We start from the raw sequence: 14,198 nt of genomic DNA, 5'->3' as shown, positions 1-14,198 counted from the left end.
ATTGATTGCTCTCTCATATGTGCCTTGACCATGGGGTTACAGCAGACCAAGTAACCCCTTGCTCAAGCCAGCGACCTTGGGTCCAAGTTGGTGAGCTTTTGTTCAAAGCAGATGAGCCTGCACTCAAGCTGGTGATCTCAGGGTTTCGAACCTGGGTCCTCTGCATCCCAGTCCGACGCTCTATCTACTGAGCCACCGCCTGGTCAGGCTAAGTCTTCTTTTTAAACTAGCAGGAAACCAGTAGCTCTCCAGCAGATTCGCCTTCCTCTTATTGGCCAGACAAAATCCCACACATGGCTGCCCCCAAAACAATCACTAGCATTACCATGACTGGCTTAAAGTTAAATCTTTAGTTAAGTTCTAGATATGGACACCTGTTCGAAAAGGTGAATACCTGAACAAACTTGGAATTCAATGACCAAAGAAGAAAGAGGAAAGAGATTTTGGATCCATAACAATATTCTGTTATAATGTCTTTCATGCTATACATACTATTTTGTAACTTGATTTATCCCTTAATGATATATTGGCTATATCTTCCATGATTATACATATTCATTTATAACGTAATTTTAATGGCTAAATGATATTTGTGAGTATTTTGAGTTCTGTAACATACAGAAGTCTCTCTGACTTTATCTTGGTACACTTAAAATCAGATCCAACATTTAAGTGCTGGTTCAGGAAGAAACAACTGGATGATGGCAAAGACTAATTTATTGGATCCTGTCTCTTTAAATCTAAGCAAAAACTTAGGTGCCCTCTTTTTCTGACAAGAGGGGTCTGTAGATGCTCCCTCTACTTTCCTATACTGTCACTTCAATTTTCTTTACCCGCTAGAGAGTTTGCTTCAGTAATGATCACATCTTCTTTTTCCTTTTTCCTGGCTGCTTTCCCCTCCCTTTCATGTCTCTCTAGAGTCTATGTAGGACTCCTTAGAATGACAGTTGAGATCCCTCATAATTGTATTAGTCAGAAGTCTTTTGGTTGCAAATGAAAAAATGCCAACCTTGCCTGACTTGTGGTGACGCAGTGGAACGCTGAGGTCATGTTGGTTCAAAACCTCAGGCTTGCCTGGTCAAGGCACATATGAGAGTTGATGCTTTCTGCTCCCCCCCCCCATCTTCTTGCTCACACTCTCTCTCCTCTCAAAAATGAATACATAGCCCTGGCAGGTTGGCTCAGTGGTAGAGCGTCGGCCTGGCGTGCGGAAGTCCCTGGTTCGATTCTCAGCCAGGGCACACAGGAGAGGCACCCATCTGCTTCTCCACCCCTCCCCCTCTCCTTCCTCTCTGTCTCTCTCTTCCCCTCCCGCAGCCGAGGCTCCATTGGAGCAAAAGATGGCCCAGGCGCTGGGGATGGCTCCTTGGCCTCTGCCCCAGGTGCTAGAGTGGCTCTGGTCACGACAGAGTGACGCCCCGGATGCGCAGAGCATCGCCCCCCGGTGGGCGTGCCGGGTGGATCCTGGTCGGGTGCATGCGGGAGTTTGTCTGACTGCCTCCCCGTTTCCAGCTTCAGAAAAATACCAAAAAAAAAAAAAAAAAAAAAAGAATACATAAAATCTTTTTAAAAAAATGGATTTTTTCTCTTGCCTGACAGGTGGTGGTGCAGTGGGTAGAGCCATCGACCTGGGATACTGTGGTCCCAGGTTTGAAACCCTGAGGTTGCCACCTTGAGTGTGGGCTCATCTAGCTTGAGTGTGGGTTCATCAACATGATCCTAAGGTCACTGGATTGAGCCCAGAGGTCGCTGTCTTGAAACCAAGGTCACTAGCTGGAGCACAAGGTTGCTGGCTTGAGCAAGGGGTCACTGGCTCAGCTGGAGCCCTCCCCGTGGTCAAGGCGCACATGAGAAAGCAATCAATGAACAACTAAAGTGACACAACTATGAGTTGATGCTTCTTATCTCTCTCCCTTTCTGTCTGTCCATCTCTCTCTCTCTCTCCTTCACTTAAAAACAAAAAAGTTAGCTTTACCTGTGGTGGTGCAGTGGATAAAGCATCAACCTGGAATGCTGAGGTTGCTGATTCAAAATCCCTGGGCTAAAGCGTCTACGGCCATACCACCCTGAACGCGCCCGATCTTGTCAAAAGCCCTGGGCTTGCCTGGTTAAGGCACAGATGGGAGTTGATGCTTCCCGCTTCTCTCCCACCCTTCTCTCTCTCTCTCTCTCTCTCTCTCTCTCTCTCCCTCTCACTCTTCCCCTACCTTTCTAAAATGAATAAATAATAAAAAAATTTTAAGTTATATTTAAAGTATAATAAATATGGTTATCTAAATTTATATGAATATATACTATAGGATAGAATGCAGTCATTAAAATATTTCTAAAGCGTTTTTTAAAAAATAATCAGACATATTAATTTTTATTTATTTATTTATTTATTTTACAGAGGCAGAGAGAGAGAGTCAGGGAGAGAAATAGATAGGGATAAACAGACAGGAATGGAGAGATGAGAAGCATCAATCATTAGTTTTTCATTGAGCATTGCGATACCTTAGTTGTTCATTGATTGTTTTCTCATATGTGCCTTGACCGCAGGCCTTCAGCAGACTGAGTAACCCCTTGCTCAAGCCAGCGACCTTGGGTCCAAGCTGGTGAGCTTTTGCTCAAACCAGATGAGCCCACGCTCAAGTTGGCAACCTTGGGATCTCGAACCTGGGTTCTCGGCATCCCAGTCCGACATTCTATCCACTGCGCCATCGCCTTGTCCGGCTTTAAAGCATTTTGACATGAAAAAATACTTATTATGTAATTTAAGAAAGAAAACAAAATATAAAATCAGCCCTGGCTGGGCAGCTTAGTTGGTTAGAGCATCACCCTAATGTGCAGTATTGCTGTTCAATCCCTGGTCAGGCCACATACAAGAACAGATCAATGTTTCTCTCTCACTCTACGTTCCTCTCTCTCTAAAAAAAAAAAATCAATCAATAGTTAAAAAAATAATGAGAATAGGATAACTGGATCTATAAACCAGTATAGGAACGGGCTGTTGCCAAAAGCTGTAAGGGAGTCTTCGTAGGTTGATGCCTACCTCTCCAGGATATTTAGTGTGGTATTCAGTTTGCCTCCACCCTCATGGCCATGGGGTTGTTTTCAGCTTAGTATCCATTGTGATCAGGTGGTGCCTGTGCCCTTTTGGTTTGAAATTATTTCGAACATTACCCCTTTCCTATTTCCACCAAACAAATAGTCTTGCCCTAATTTATTAACTTTCTCAGCCAGATCATGTCTTCCTGCCGCCATAGACACACATCCTATGGCCCAACCCACTGGTCATACTTCTTAGGACATCACTCTGAAGGATGTGGCTGGCTGCCTACTCTCAAGCCTACCCATCTTCTTCTTCTTCTTCTTTTTTATATAATGCTTATTGTATTGATTTTAGAGAGAAAGAAGAAAGGAGAGAGGAAGAGAGAGACAGAAACATTGATCTGCTCCTATATGTGCCCTGACTGGGAATGGAACTTGCAACCTCTGTGCTTGGGGAGGATTCTCTAACCAACTGAGCTATCCAGCCAGAGCCAAGCCTACCCATCTTCAAAGACCACCAGTTCCTCCATGGAGCCTTCCTGGTTGCCCCCACCTAGTATTGACCTCCAACCTGCCCCATCCCACCTGAACATTTTTTTTTCTTTGCATTTTTCTGAAGTTGGAAACGGGGAGGCAGTCAGAAACTCCCGCATGCGCCCGACTGGGATCTACCCGGCATGCCCACCAGGGGGGAATGCTCTGCCCATCTGCGGTGTCGCTCTGTTGCAACCAGAGCCATTCTAACGCCTGAGGCAGAGGCCACAGAGCCATCCTCAGCGCCTGGGCCAACCCTGCTCCAATGGAGCCTTGGCTGCGGGAGGGGAAGAGAGAGACAGAGAGGAAGGAGGGGGGGTGGAGAAGCAAATGGGCGCTTCTCCTATGTGCCCTGGCCGGGAATCGAACCCGGGTCCCCTGCACGCCAGGCCGACGCTCTACCGCTGAGCCAACCGGCCAGGGCCTGAACATTCTTTGATAGCACCTCTCTCATCATCTCTTTGCTTGGAATTAGACTTTGACCTGTCTTTACCTCCCCTATGAGACTCTGGTTGTTTGATGACAAGGACTGCATCATTTTCATCTTTCTATTTTCCATGTTGGTCACAGCGCTTCTCTCCACTTACTTTGGCCTGTGACATCAGGCAAAACCCTTCACCTGTTTGAGCCTTGCTTTATTCTTTTGTAAAATAGGTGTAAAAATGTCCCTGAGCTCAACTTTTTTGTGTCTGAGCACTGAACAACACACATACATGATTTATTGAGCACATATGTACTATGTGTGTCAGAGACATGATGTGCCTTATAAAAGGCAAACACCTAGTGCTGGCAAACCTGGGACTGAAATGTCCCTTTCTTACAGACTATGCTTCTAACCACTATTCCAAACAGCCTTCCTCACAGTAGGAATGCAATAAATATTGCTAAACACTTAGCTTTGTTGAATTGAATCAAACTGCGCTCAAACTGCGCTCGGGCTGCACTTTCCCCTGGACTGCGGTTTGTCTCTCTCCAGTTCATCCTGCTTGTGTCATCTGCCCACGTGACACCCCCCCCCAGGGGCCCCACTTAATTCCTGCTGACCTAGAATGTGTCTTCCTAGCACTTCTGTAAACTGGGAGGGGCTCATGGGTGATAAATTCTGAATCTGGGACAGCCCAAAGGTCTTTGTTTGCACTAACCCAGACAACAGCTGGAACTCTGGCCAAGTGAGATGCTGCCTGGTCGGGGAGGGGGAATGTGTGAGCCTGCACATCCTACCCCACACAGAAGAGTCCAAGGTCCACAGCTGCAGGTCTCTTGTCTTGAAGGTATTGCTCACCTTTGGTTTACCAGGAATTTGTGGTGACAAAACCACTTCATTGTGAGCCTCTCACCGCATAACAGCCTCATGGCTAGGTATTTGAGGAAAGCACCGTGCGACTCTGGATCCACCAAACTCGTATTCCTGCTTCTGGAAACATTTTTCCCCCCAAAATTACTCGTTTTACTTTTGCAAAGCAGTCAATATGTGCCAAGTATTGTATTGAACATATTATGTACACTAGTTAATTCAGGATTTCTCAACCTCGAGACGATTAACTCTTTGAACTGAATAATTCTTTGTTCCAGGGACTGTCCTGAGCATTGTAGAATGCCTGCCAGCATCCCTGGCCTCTACCCATTAGATGTTACAGCACCCTCCCATTTATACTAACCAGAAAATGTCTCCAAACTTTGCCAAATGTGTGGGGCAAATCATCGCACCACTCATTTAATTGAATATACTCCACAAGATACTGTGGTTGGGGAAAACAGATTGTAAGACAGACTGTTTAATATGTTGCCACTTTGTTAGCATATTTCAACATAGAAGGAAGATCTAGAAGATAAAGTCTATAAAAAATAACAGTAGTACTCTATAGGGGTGGGTTATTAACAACTTTTATTTTCTTATTAATTTTATTATTTCTGTTTATTTGTTTAAGAAAAATTTTTTATTGATTGATTTTAGAAAGGAAGGTAGAGAGAAAGAGGGAAGCATTAATTTGTTGCTCCACTTAGATGTGCTTTTAATTGTGCTTTCATTGGTTGCTTCTTGTATATGCCCTGACTAGGGATCAGACCTGCAACCTTGGTGTTTTGTGACAACTGAGCCAACCAGCCAAAACTATTTCTGCTTATTTGTACTTTTTTATTTATTGACTGATTTTTAGATAGAGAGAAGAGAAAGACAGAGACAGAGAGAGAGAGAGAGAGAGAGAGAGAGAGAGAGAGAAGGGGGGAATCAGGAAGCATGAACTCATAGTAATTACTTCTTGTATGTGCCTTGACTGAGCAAGCCCAGGGTTTCAAACTGGTGATCTCAGCATTCCAGGTCGATGCTTTATCCACTGGGCCACCACAGGTCAAGTTGCTTATTTGTATTTTTTAAAATAATGAATAGAAAACATCTCTTTAGTTTTTGTGTGTGGTTCCACAAAGGAATGAAATTTACTTACAGAAAATATATGTAATAAAATAGTGAACAATACATTAAAAATTTAAACATTAGGGCCAGTATTGACATATAAATCAATGGAACATATTAAAGAAATCAGAAGTAAACTCGCACAGTGTAGTCAATTGATTTTCAACAAAGGTAATACTAAAATTGAATGGAGAAAGGATAGTTTTTTTAATAGATGGTACTGAAAAACTGGATATTTGAAGAAAAATAAAATGAACCTCTACTATTACCTCATTCCATATATAAAAATTAACATGAAATGAATCATGGATCTAAATGTTAAAGGTAAAATTTCTGGGAAAAGAGACCCATAGGAGAATATATCTGTGACCTTAGATTAGGTAAGATTTTTTAGAACACGAAACATCTAAACCACAAAATAAAAAAAAAAAGAGATTCATCAAAATTAAAATCTTCTGCTCTTTCATAGAATGAAAAGACAAGCCATAGTTTGGAAGAGAATACTTGCAATGCATATATCTAGAATATACAGTGTGTAAGTAAGGAAAACCCTCCCAGTTTCTGGAGGATGATGTGGCAGCATGTGTGCATGTGCAGATGATGACATAACACCGTGTATACAGCGGAGCAGCCCATGGCCATGCCAGTCGAGATGTGGACGGTACAGAGGAAAGTTCAGTGTGTTCTTTGGCTCGCTAAATTCGAATTCGTGACCAAAGTGCAACATGAATATCTACGTGTTTATAACGAAGCGCCACCACATAGAAATAACATTACTCGGTGGGAAAAGCAGTTGAAGGAAACCGGCAGTTTGGTGGAGAAACCTTGTTCTGGTAGGCCATCAGTCAGTGACGAGTCTGTAGAGGCTATACGGGATAGCTATCTAAGGAGCCCTAAAAAATCTGTGTGTGAGCCCACATCGAGCTGCACTGAATAGGTATGAAACTGGGAGAGTTTTCCTTTTAATTGGTGCAGATTTCACATTTCTATCGTCTTTTGTTGCTTTCCTGTGACTGGTCAAAAGTGCACCATGACTTTATGGACACACTGTATAAAAAAGAACTCTTACTACTTAATAATAAAATAAGCAGCACTCACCTGACCAGGTGGTGGCGCAGTGGATAGAGCATCAGACTGGGATGCAGAGGACCCAGGTTTGAGACCCCAAGGTCGCCAGCTTGAGCACGGGCTCATCCGGTTTGAGCAAAAGCTCACCAGCTTGGACCCAAGGTTGCTGGCTCGGGCAAGGGGTCACTGGTCTGCTGAAGGCCCGCAGTCAAGGCACATATGAGAAAGCAATCAATGAACAACTAAGGTGTTGCAATGCGCAATGAAAAACTAATGATTGATGCTTCTCATCTCTCCGTTCCTGTCTGTCTGTCCCTGTCTATCCCTCTCTCTGACTCTCTCTGTCCCTGTAATAAATAAATAAATAAAATAAGCAGCACTTACAGAGAAGATCAGCAAAAGATTTTAAAAGACATTTCAACAGCCCTAGCCAGTTAGCTCAGTTGGTTAGAGCACTGTTCCAAAACACCAACGTTGCAGGTTTGATCCCTGGTCAGGGCACATAAGGGAAGTGACCAATGAACACACAATTAAGTGGAACAATAAATGAATGCTTCTTTCTTTTTCTCTTTCATTTGGCTCTCTAAATATCAATCAATAAAATTTGGTAATGCCAAATGAATGGAATTAAATTTTAAAACAGACATTTTGATAGATACACAAAATATACAAATGGTCAATAAATACATGAAAAGATGCTCAACATCATTAGTCATCACAGAAATACATATTAAAAATCATGAGAGCCTGACCAGGCGGTGGTGCAGTGGATAGAGCATCGAACTGGGATGCAGAGGACCCAGGTTCGAGACCCCAAGGTCGCCAGCTTGAGCGCCGGCTCATCTGGTTTGAGCAAAAGCCCACCAGCTTGAGCCCAAGGTCGCTGGCTCCAGCAAAGGGGTTACTCAGTCTGCTGAAGGCCCGCGGTCAAGGCACGTATAAGAAAGCAATCAATGAACAACTAAGGTGTTGCAATGCGCAATGAAAAACTAATGATTGATGCTTCTCATCTCTCTCCAATCCTGTCTGTCTGTCCCTGTCTATCCCTTTCTCTGACTCACTCTCTGTCTAAGTAAAAAAAAAAAATTAAAAAAAAAATCATGAGGCCCTGGCCGGTTGGCTCAGTGGTAGAGCGTCGGCCTGGCATGCAGAAGTCCCGGTTCGATTCCCGGCCAGGGCACACAGGAGAAGCGCCCATCTGCTTCTCCACCCCTCCCTCTCTCCTTCCTCTCTGTCTCTCTCTTCCCCTCCCTCAGCGAGGCTCCAATGGAGCAAAGATGGCCCAGGCGCTGGGGATGGCTCCTTGGCCTCTGCCTCAGGCGCTGGAGTGGCTCTGGTCGCAACAGAATGACGCCCCGGAGGGGCAGAGCATCACCCCCTGGTGGGCGTGCTGGGTGGATCCCAGTCGGGCGCATGCGGGAGTCTGTCTCACTGTCTCTCCCCGTTTCCAACTTCAGAAAAATACCAAAAAAAATAATAATAATAAAAAAAATAAAAAAAATCATGAGATACCGTTACCCACCCATGAGAACGGCTAAAATGAAAAAGGCTGACAATACTAAATGTTGACAAGGATGGAAAGCAACTGAAATTCCTCTATGTTGCTGGTGGGAATACAAAATGATACGGCCACTTTGGAAAATGATTTGGAAGTTTCTTTTTTTATGTTAATTTTTTATTGATTTGAGAAGGAGGAAGGAAGACAGCGAGAGAAAGACAGAAACATTGATCTGTTCCTGTATGTGCCCTGACCCCAGATCAAACCAGCAACCTTTCTATACTGGGACGACACTCTAACCAACCAAGCCATCCTGCCAGGGAGAGAATTTCTTATAAAATCAAATATAGCCTGTCTTGTGGTGGCGCAGTGGATAAAGTTTCGACCTGGAAACACTGAGGTTGCCGGTTCAAAACCCTGGGCTTGCCTGGTCAAGGCACATATGGGAGTTGATGCTTCCTGCTCCTCCTTTCTGTCTGTCTGTCTGTCTGTCTCTCTAAAATGAATAAATAAAAAATATTTAAAAAAAATTAAAAAATAAAATCAAATATACACTTACCACATGCCACAACAATTTCAGTCCTGTGTTTTTATCCAAGGTAAATGAAAACTTATGCCTACACAAATAACAGTTTTGTTCATAACAGCCAAAAATGTAAGCAAATGTCCATTAACTGGTAAGTGAATAAACAAATTGTAATGTGTCTACACACAGTAATCTACTCAGCAATAAAAAAGAATAAATGACTGATACACACAATATGACAAATCTCAAGCATATGCTAACTGAAAGCCTGCCACAAAAGATGACACAATGAATACTTTCATTTATATAAAATTCTAGAAAAGTGAAGCTATAGAGGCTGATCAGTGGTTGCTAAGGGATAGGACTGGTTGGAGAAACTGACAGTAAAGGAAATATTGAGGGAAGGCAGATTAAAATATTCCGTATCGTGATTGTGGTGATGGTTACATAACTGTATACGTTGGTCAAAACTCAACGAACTCTACACTTACAATGGGTGGAATGTACTATATGCAAATTATACCTCAAGAAGGCTCATTTAACTTTTGCTTGAGTTGTGGTGGCACAGTGACTACAGTGTCCACCTGGAATGCTGCAGTTGCTGGTTCAAAACCCTGGGCTTGCCCAGTCAAAGCACATATGCAAAAAGCAGTCAATGAACAACTAAAGTGAAGAAACTATGAGTTGATACTTCTTGCTCCACCCCCTCTCTTTCTTCTCTCTCTGTAAAATCTATAAGTAAAATCTTAAAAAAAAAATTTTTTTTTGACGCCATGACAAACCTGTTAGAATGGCTAAGATGGAAAAGACCAAGTCTATCAAGTATTGAGGATGCGAAGCTACCGGTACCCTTGAATATTGTTGGTGAGTGTAAAATATTACACCACTTTAGGAAACTGGCAGTTTTTGTGAAGTTACACATACATTTACCCAGAAATTCCACTTCTAGGTGTTTAGCTAAGAGAAAAGCAAATATGTTTCCTCAAAAACACTTATAACTTCATAGTAGCTTAATTTAAATAGCTCCAAAAACAGGAAACAGGCCAAATATTAACTGGTGAACAGAGGAACAACTTGCGGTGTATTCATGCAATGAAACAGTACTCAGTTATAAAATGGGAAGACTTAATGATGTAGGAAACTCACAAATAAACTTTAAAAACATTATGCTGGCCTGACCTGTGGTGGCGCAGTGGGATAAAGCGTCGACCTGGAACACTGAGGTCGCCGGTTCGAAACCTTGGGCTTGCCTGGTCAAGGCACATATGGGAGTTGATGCTTCCTGCTCCTCCCCCTTCTCTTTCTCTCTCTCTCTCTCTAAAAATCAATAAATAAAATATTAAAAAAACAGCCCTGGCCGGTTGGCTCAGCGGTAGAGCGTCGGCCTAGCGTGCAGAGGACCCGGGTTCGATTCCCGGCCAGGGCACACAGGAGAAACGCCCATTTGCTTCTCCACCCCTCCGCCGCGCCTTCCTCTCTGTCTCTCTCTTCCCCTCCCGCAGCCAAGGCTCCACTGGAGCAAAATGGCCCGGGCGCTGGGGATGGCTCCTTTGCCTCTGCCCCAGGCGCTAGAGTGGCTCTGGTCGCAACATGGCGACGCCCAGGATGGGCAGAGCATCGCCCCCTGGTGGGTAGAGCGTCGCCCCTGGTGGGCGTGCCGGGTGGATCCCGGTCGGGCGCATGCGGGAGTCTGTCTGACTGTCTCTCCCTGTTTCCAGCTTCAGAAAAATGGAAAAAACAAAAAACAAAAAACAAAAAAACAACATTATGCTGCCTGATCTGTGGTGCCACAGTGGATGGACCATCGACCTGGAACACTGAGGTCACAGGTTCAAAACCCTGGGCTTGCCTGGTCAAGGCACATATGACCAGCAAGCAGTGAACAACTATAGTGAAGCAAATATGAATTGATACTTCTCACTACCCCTCCCCTTCTGTAAAATCAATAAATAAAATCTTTATGAAAACATTATACTGAGCCAGAGAAACCATACAGCCCTGGCAGATTAGCTCAGTTGGTTAGAGCATTGATCCAATACACTAAAGTGGTGGTTTGATCCCCAATCAGGGCATATTTACAAGAATCAACCAAGGTATGCATAAATAAGTAGAATAATGAATCAATGTTTCTCTTTCTATCTCTCTCTTCCTCTCTCTCTAAAAATCAATTAAAAAGAAACCATACAAAATGTACATTCTTTATAATTTCACTTATATGAAATTAGAAAACAGGCAAAACTAATCTGTATTTAATGCAAAACTAAAGGAATGGATGGCGGAAGAAATTCATTGAACACATTTAAGCAGGAGAATTACATACACAAGACAGATTACTTAAAACTTATTTGATGTGATTAAAACAATAAGACAATTTGTTTTTTTTTTCTCATATAATTTGTTGCTTTTTTCATTTTAAAAAGTGTTAAATATTTTTTAAAAAGTTGCTATAATTTATCCCAATAACATAGTCCAGGTATTGTTTCAGCATTAAGCACCTTAGATTTAGAATAAACACCTCTCCTGCTTATTTACTATTTCTTTGTCTTCTTATTTAACAACAGACTCTTATACAGAACTTTCTCATTTCTCCCTATTTCTTCCTTAAGTAGACATTTCTTTGAAATTTTAAGATCATTTTTAATTTGTGTATCATGAAATTAAAAGAAGAAACCAGAAAAATTGAATCATGTGTATTGATCCCTAATTCTTTTCAAATGCCTTCTCTTTAAAAATATTTAAATTAAATTAGCCTGACCTGTGGTGGCGCAGTGGATAAAGTGATGACCTAGAACTCTGAGGTTGCCAGTTCAAAACCCTGGTTTCCCTGGTCAAGGTACTTATGGGAGTTGATGCTTCCTGCTTCTCCTTTGTCTCTCTCTCTCTCTCTCTCTCTCTCTCTCTCTCTCCTCTCTAAAATGAATAAAATCTAAAAAAAATAATAATAATAAATAAATATTTAAATTAAATTTAAAATATTGCCACCTAGGCCTGACCTGTGGTGGTGCAGTGGATAAAGCGTCAACCTGGAAACGCTGAGGTTGCCGGTTCAAAACCCTGGGCTTGCCTGGTCAAGGCACATATGGGAGATGATGCTTCCTGCTTCTCCCCCCCTCCCCTCTCTATAATGAACAAGTAAAATCTTATATATATTGCCACCTAACCTTTGATGGTACAGTGGATAAAGTGGCAACCTGGAACGCTGAGGTCTATAGTTTGAATCCCCAGGCTTGCCCAGTCAAGACACATACGGGAAGCAATTACTACAAGTTGATGCTTCCCACCCCCAACCCCAACCCCATTCCTTTCTCTCCCATTTCTTTTCTTTCTCTCTTTCTCCCATTTTTTTCTCTCTATAAAAATAAATAAATAAAAATCATTTAATCAACAAAAGAATCTAAAAAAAGAAAAAAGAAGAACAAGAGAAAGCTACTCCCACACAGATCTGGGAGAAGAACATTTTAGGTTATAGGGATTCTATATTATCTTGCATTTCACAACTCCCATTTCACAGATGTGGAAACTGAGGCTGCTAGTCTAAGAAGATGACATTGGCCCAATCCCTATCTTCCACCAAAGGGAGGAACTAAATTAAATAAACAAGTTCTCTGTAGGCATTTTCTCATTTGATCCTAACAATAATTTTGGATAGTAATGCTCCCATTTTATAGATGAGGAAATTAAAGAAAGCTATCAAAGGTCATATACTTGGTTCTGTTTATTTACACTCGGCCTCATTCCAGATGGAGGTGCACTCAGATTTGAGCCTCATCTGTCTGGTTCCAAAGTCCAAGCTCTTTTCCTGACACCAGACTGACACTGAGTATCTGAGAGCTGGCAACTTAACAGACAATCAGCCAGGGAGAGACAGTCAGAGCAAAGGCTGAGTCCAAAACATGGGGAGGCTCTTAGTTCTGGAACACCACCACCAGGCCCTAGACCAGGCATCCTGGTGGACACAAACACATATTCCATACCTAGTTTATTTACTCGGCCCCTACTACATGCCAGGTCCTGCTCTACGCTCTGAAGGTATAGCAGTGAACACACTAGACAAAAACCCCTGTCTTCACGGGGCTTGAAATTGAATGGGGAGATGAGTGAGCCACACGAATGATTATATTAGACAGAAAAGAAATGTCTTGGAAAAACAGAAGCAATTGGTAAGCTTAATTCAGAGGAAGAAGAGGTATGCCCTGGGTGGTGGGGATGGGAGCTAGAGAAACTTTTTTGGATGAGAGAACTTTTTTTTTTTTTATAGAGAGAGACACACAGGGAGAGAGATGAGAAGCACCAACTTGTAGTTGTGGCACTTTAGTTGTTCAATGATTGCTTTTCACATATGCCTTGACGGGAGTGGAGTGCTCCAGCCAAACCAGTGACCCCTTGCTCAAGCCAGCAACCCTGTGCTCAAGCTGGTGAGCCCAGGCTCAAGCCTGCCCCCTCAGGGTTTTGAACCTGGGACCTCAGCGTCAGATTGATGCTCTATCCACTGTGCCACCACTGATCAGGCTAGATAAGAGGACTTTTGAGTTCAGGTCTGATTATGCCCATTATTAAAATGGAGATAATAGGTAATAATAGGCTCTACTATATAGATCTGTTGTGAGGATTAAATGAGGTCATGCCTGAGAAGTACCTAGAAGAGTATCTGGCACATAGGAATTCCTAGGTAAGTCCTACTACTTTGTCCACGTCTTCTAATAAATATTATCTATTTCCTTTGTCAGTTTGGGCTACTAGAACAAAAGTACTTTAGACTGAGTGGCTTAAAGAGAAATTTATTTCTCACAATTCTGGAGGCTGGGAAGTCCAGGATCAAAGTATCAGCCAATACAGTTCCTGATGAGACCCCTTGCGCAGGGGCCATGCTAATCTTCTCTGTATCGTTCCAATTTTAGTATATGTGCTGCCGAAGCGAGCACTAGACCCCTTGTCTTGGTTATTTCCTCACATGGAAGGAGAGAGAAGGAGGAAAATCTCTTCTGTCACTTTTTTTAAGGGCCTTAATCCCATCATGAGGGCTTCACAGTCATGACCTAATCAGTTCACAAAGGCCTCTGGGTACTAGGGTTGTTTCAACCTATGAATTGGAGGGAGACATGAACACTCAGTCCATAACATCTATTTTG

General features: G+C 42.8%; 1 long non-coding RNA gene and 1 other non-coding gene across 2 annotated transcripts in view; both read right to left on the bottom strand.

Moving 5' to 3' along the window:
- The window catches only part of LOC136399856 (uncharacterized), a 194,104-nt gene extending 183,721 nt beyond the window's left edge, over positions 1–10,383 (bottom strand). The window contains exon 1 of the long non-coding RNA XR_010750216.1: positions 10,249–10,383. This is a non-coding gene — a long non-coding RNA (uncharacterized lncRNA). The remainder of the gene's footprint in view (positions 1–10,248) is intronic.
- Positions 10,384–13,885: 3,502 nt separating this feature from the next.
- On the bottom strand, positions 13,886–13,991 carry LOC136401974 (U6 spliceosomal RNA). Its single transcript, XR_010750892.1, has one exon. It is a non-coding gene; the product is annotated as a U6 spliceosomal RNA (small nuclear RNA).
- Between the last annotated feature and the right edge of the window lie 207 nt (positions 13,992–14,198).

This window comes from Saccopteryx leptura, chromosome 3 (assembly GCF_036850995.1).
Source record: "Saccopteryx leptura isolate mSacLep1 chromosome 3, mSacLep1_pri_phased_curated, whole genome shotgun sequence".
Classification (NCBI taxonomy): Eukaryota; Metazoa; Chordata; class Mammalia; order Chiroptera; family Emballonuridae; genus Saccopteryx; species Saccopteryx leptura.
The sequence above is the reverse complement of the archived record's forward strand: the minus strand, read 5'-3'. Positions and strand labels throughout refer to the sequence as shown.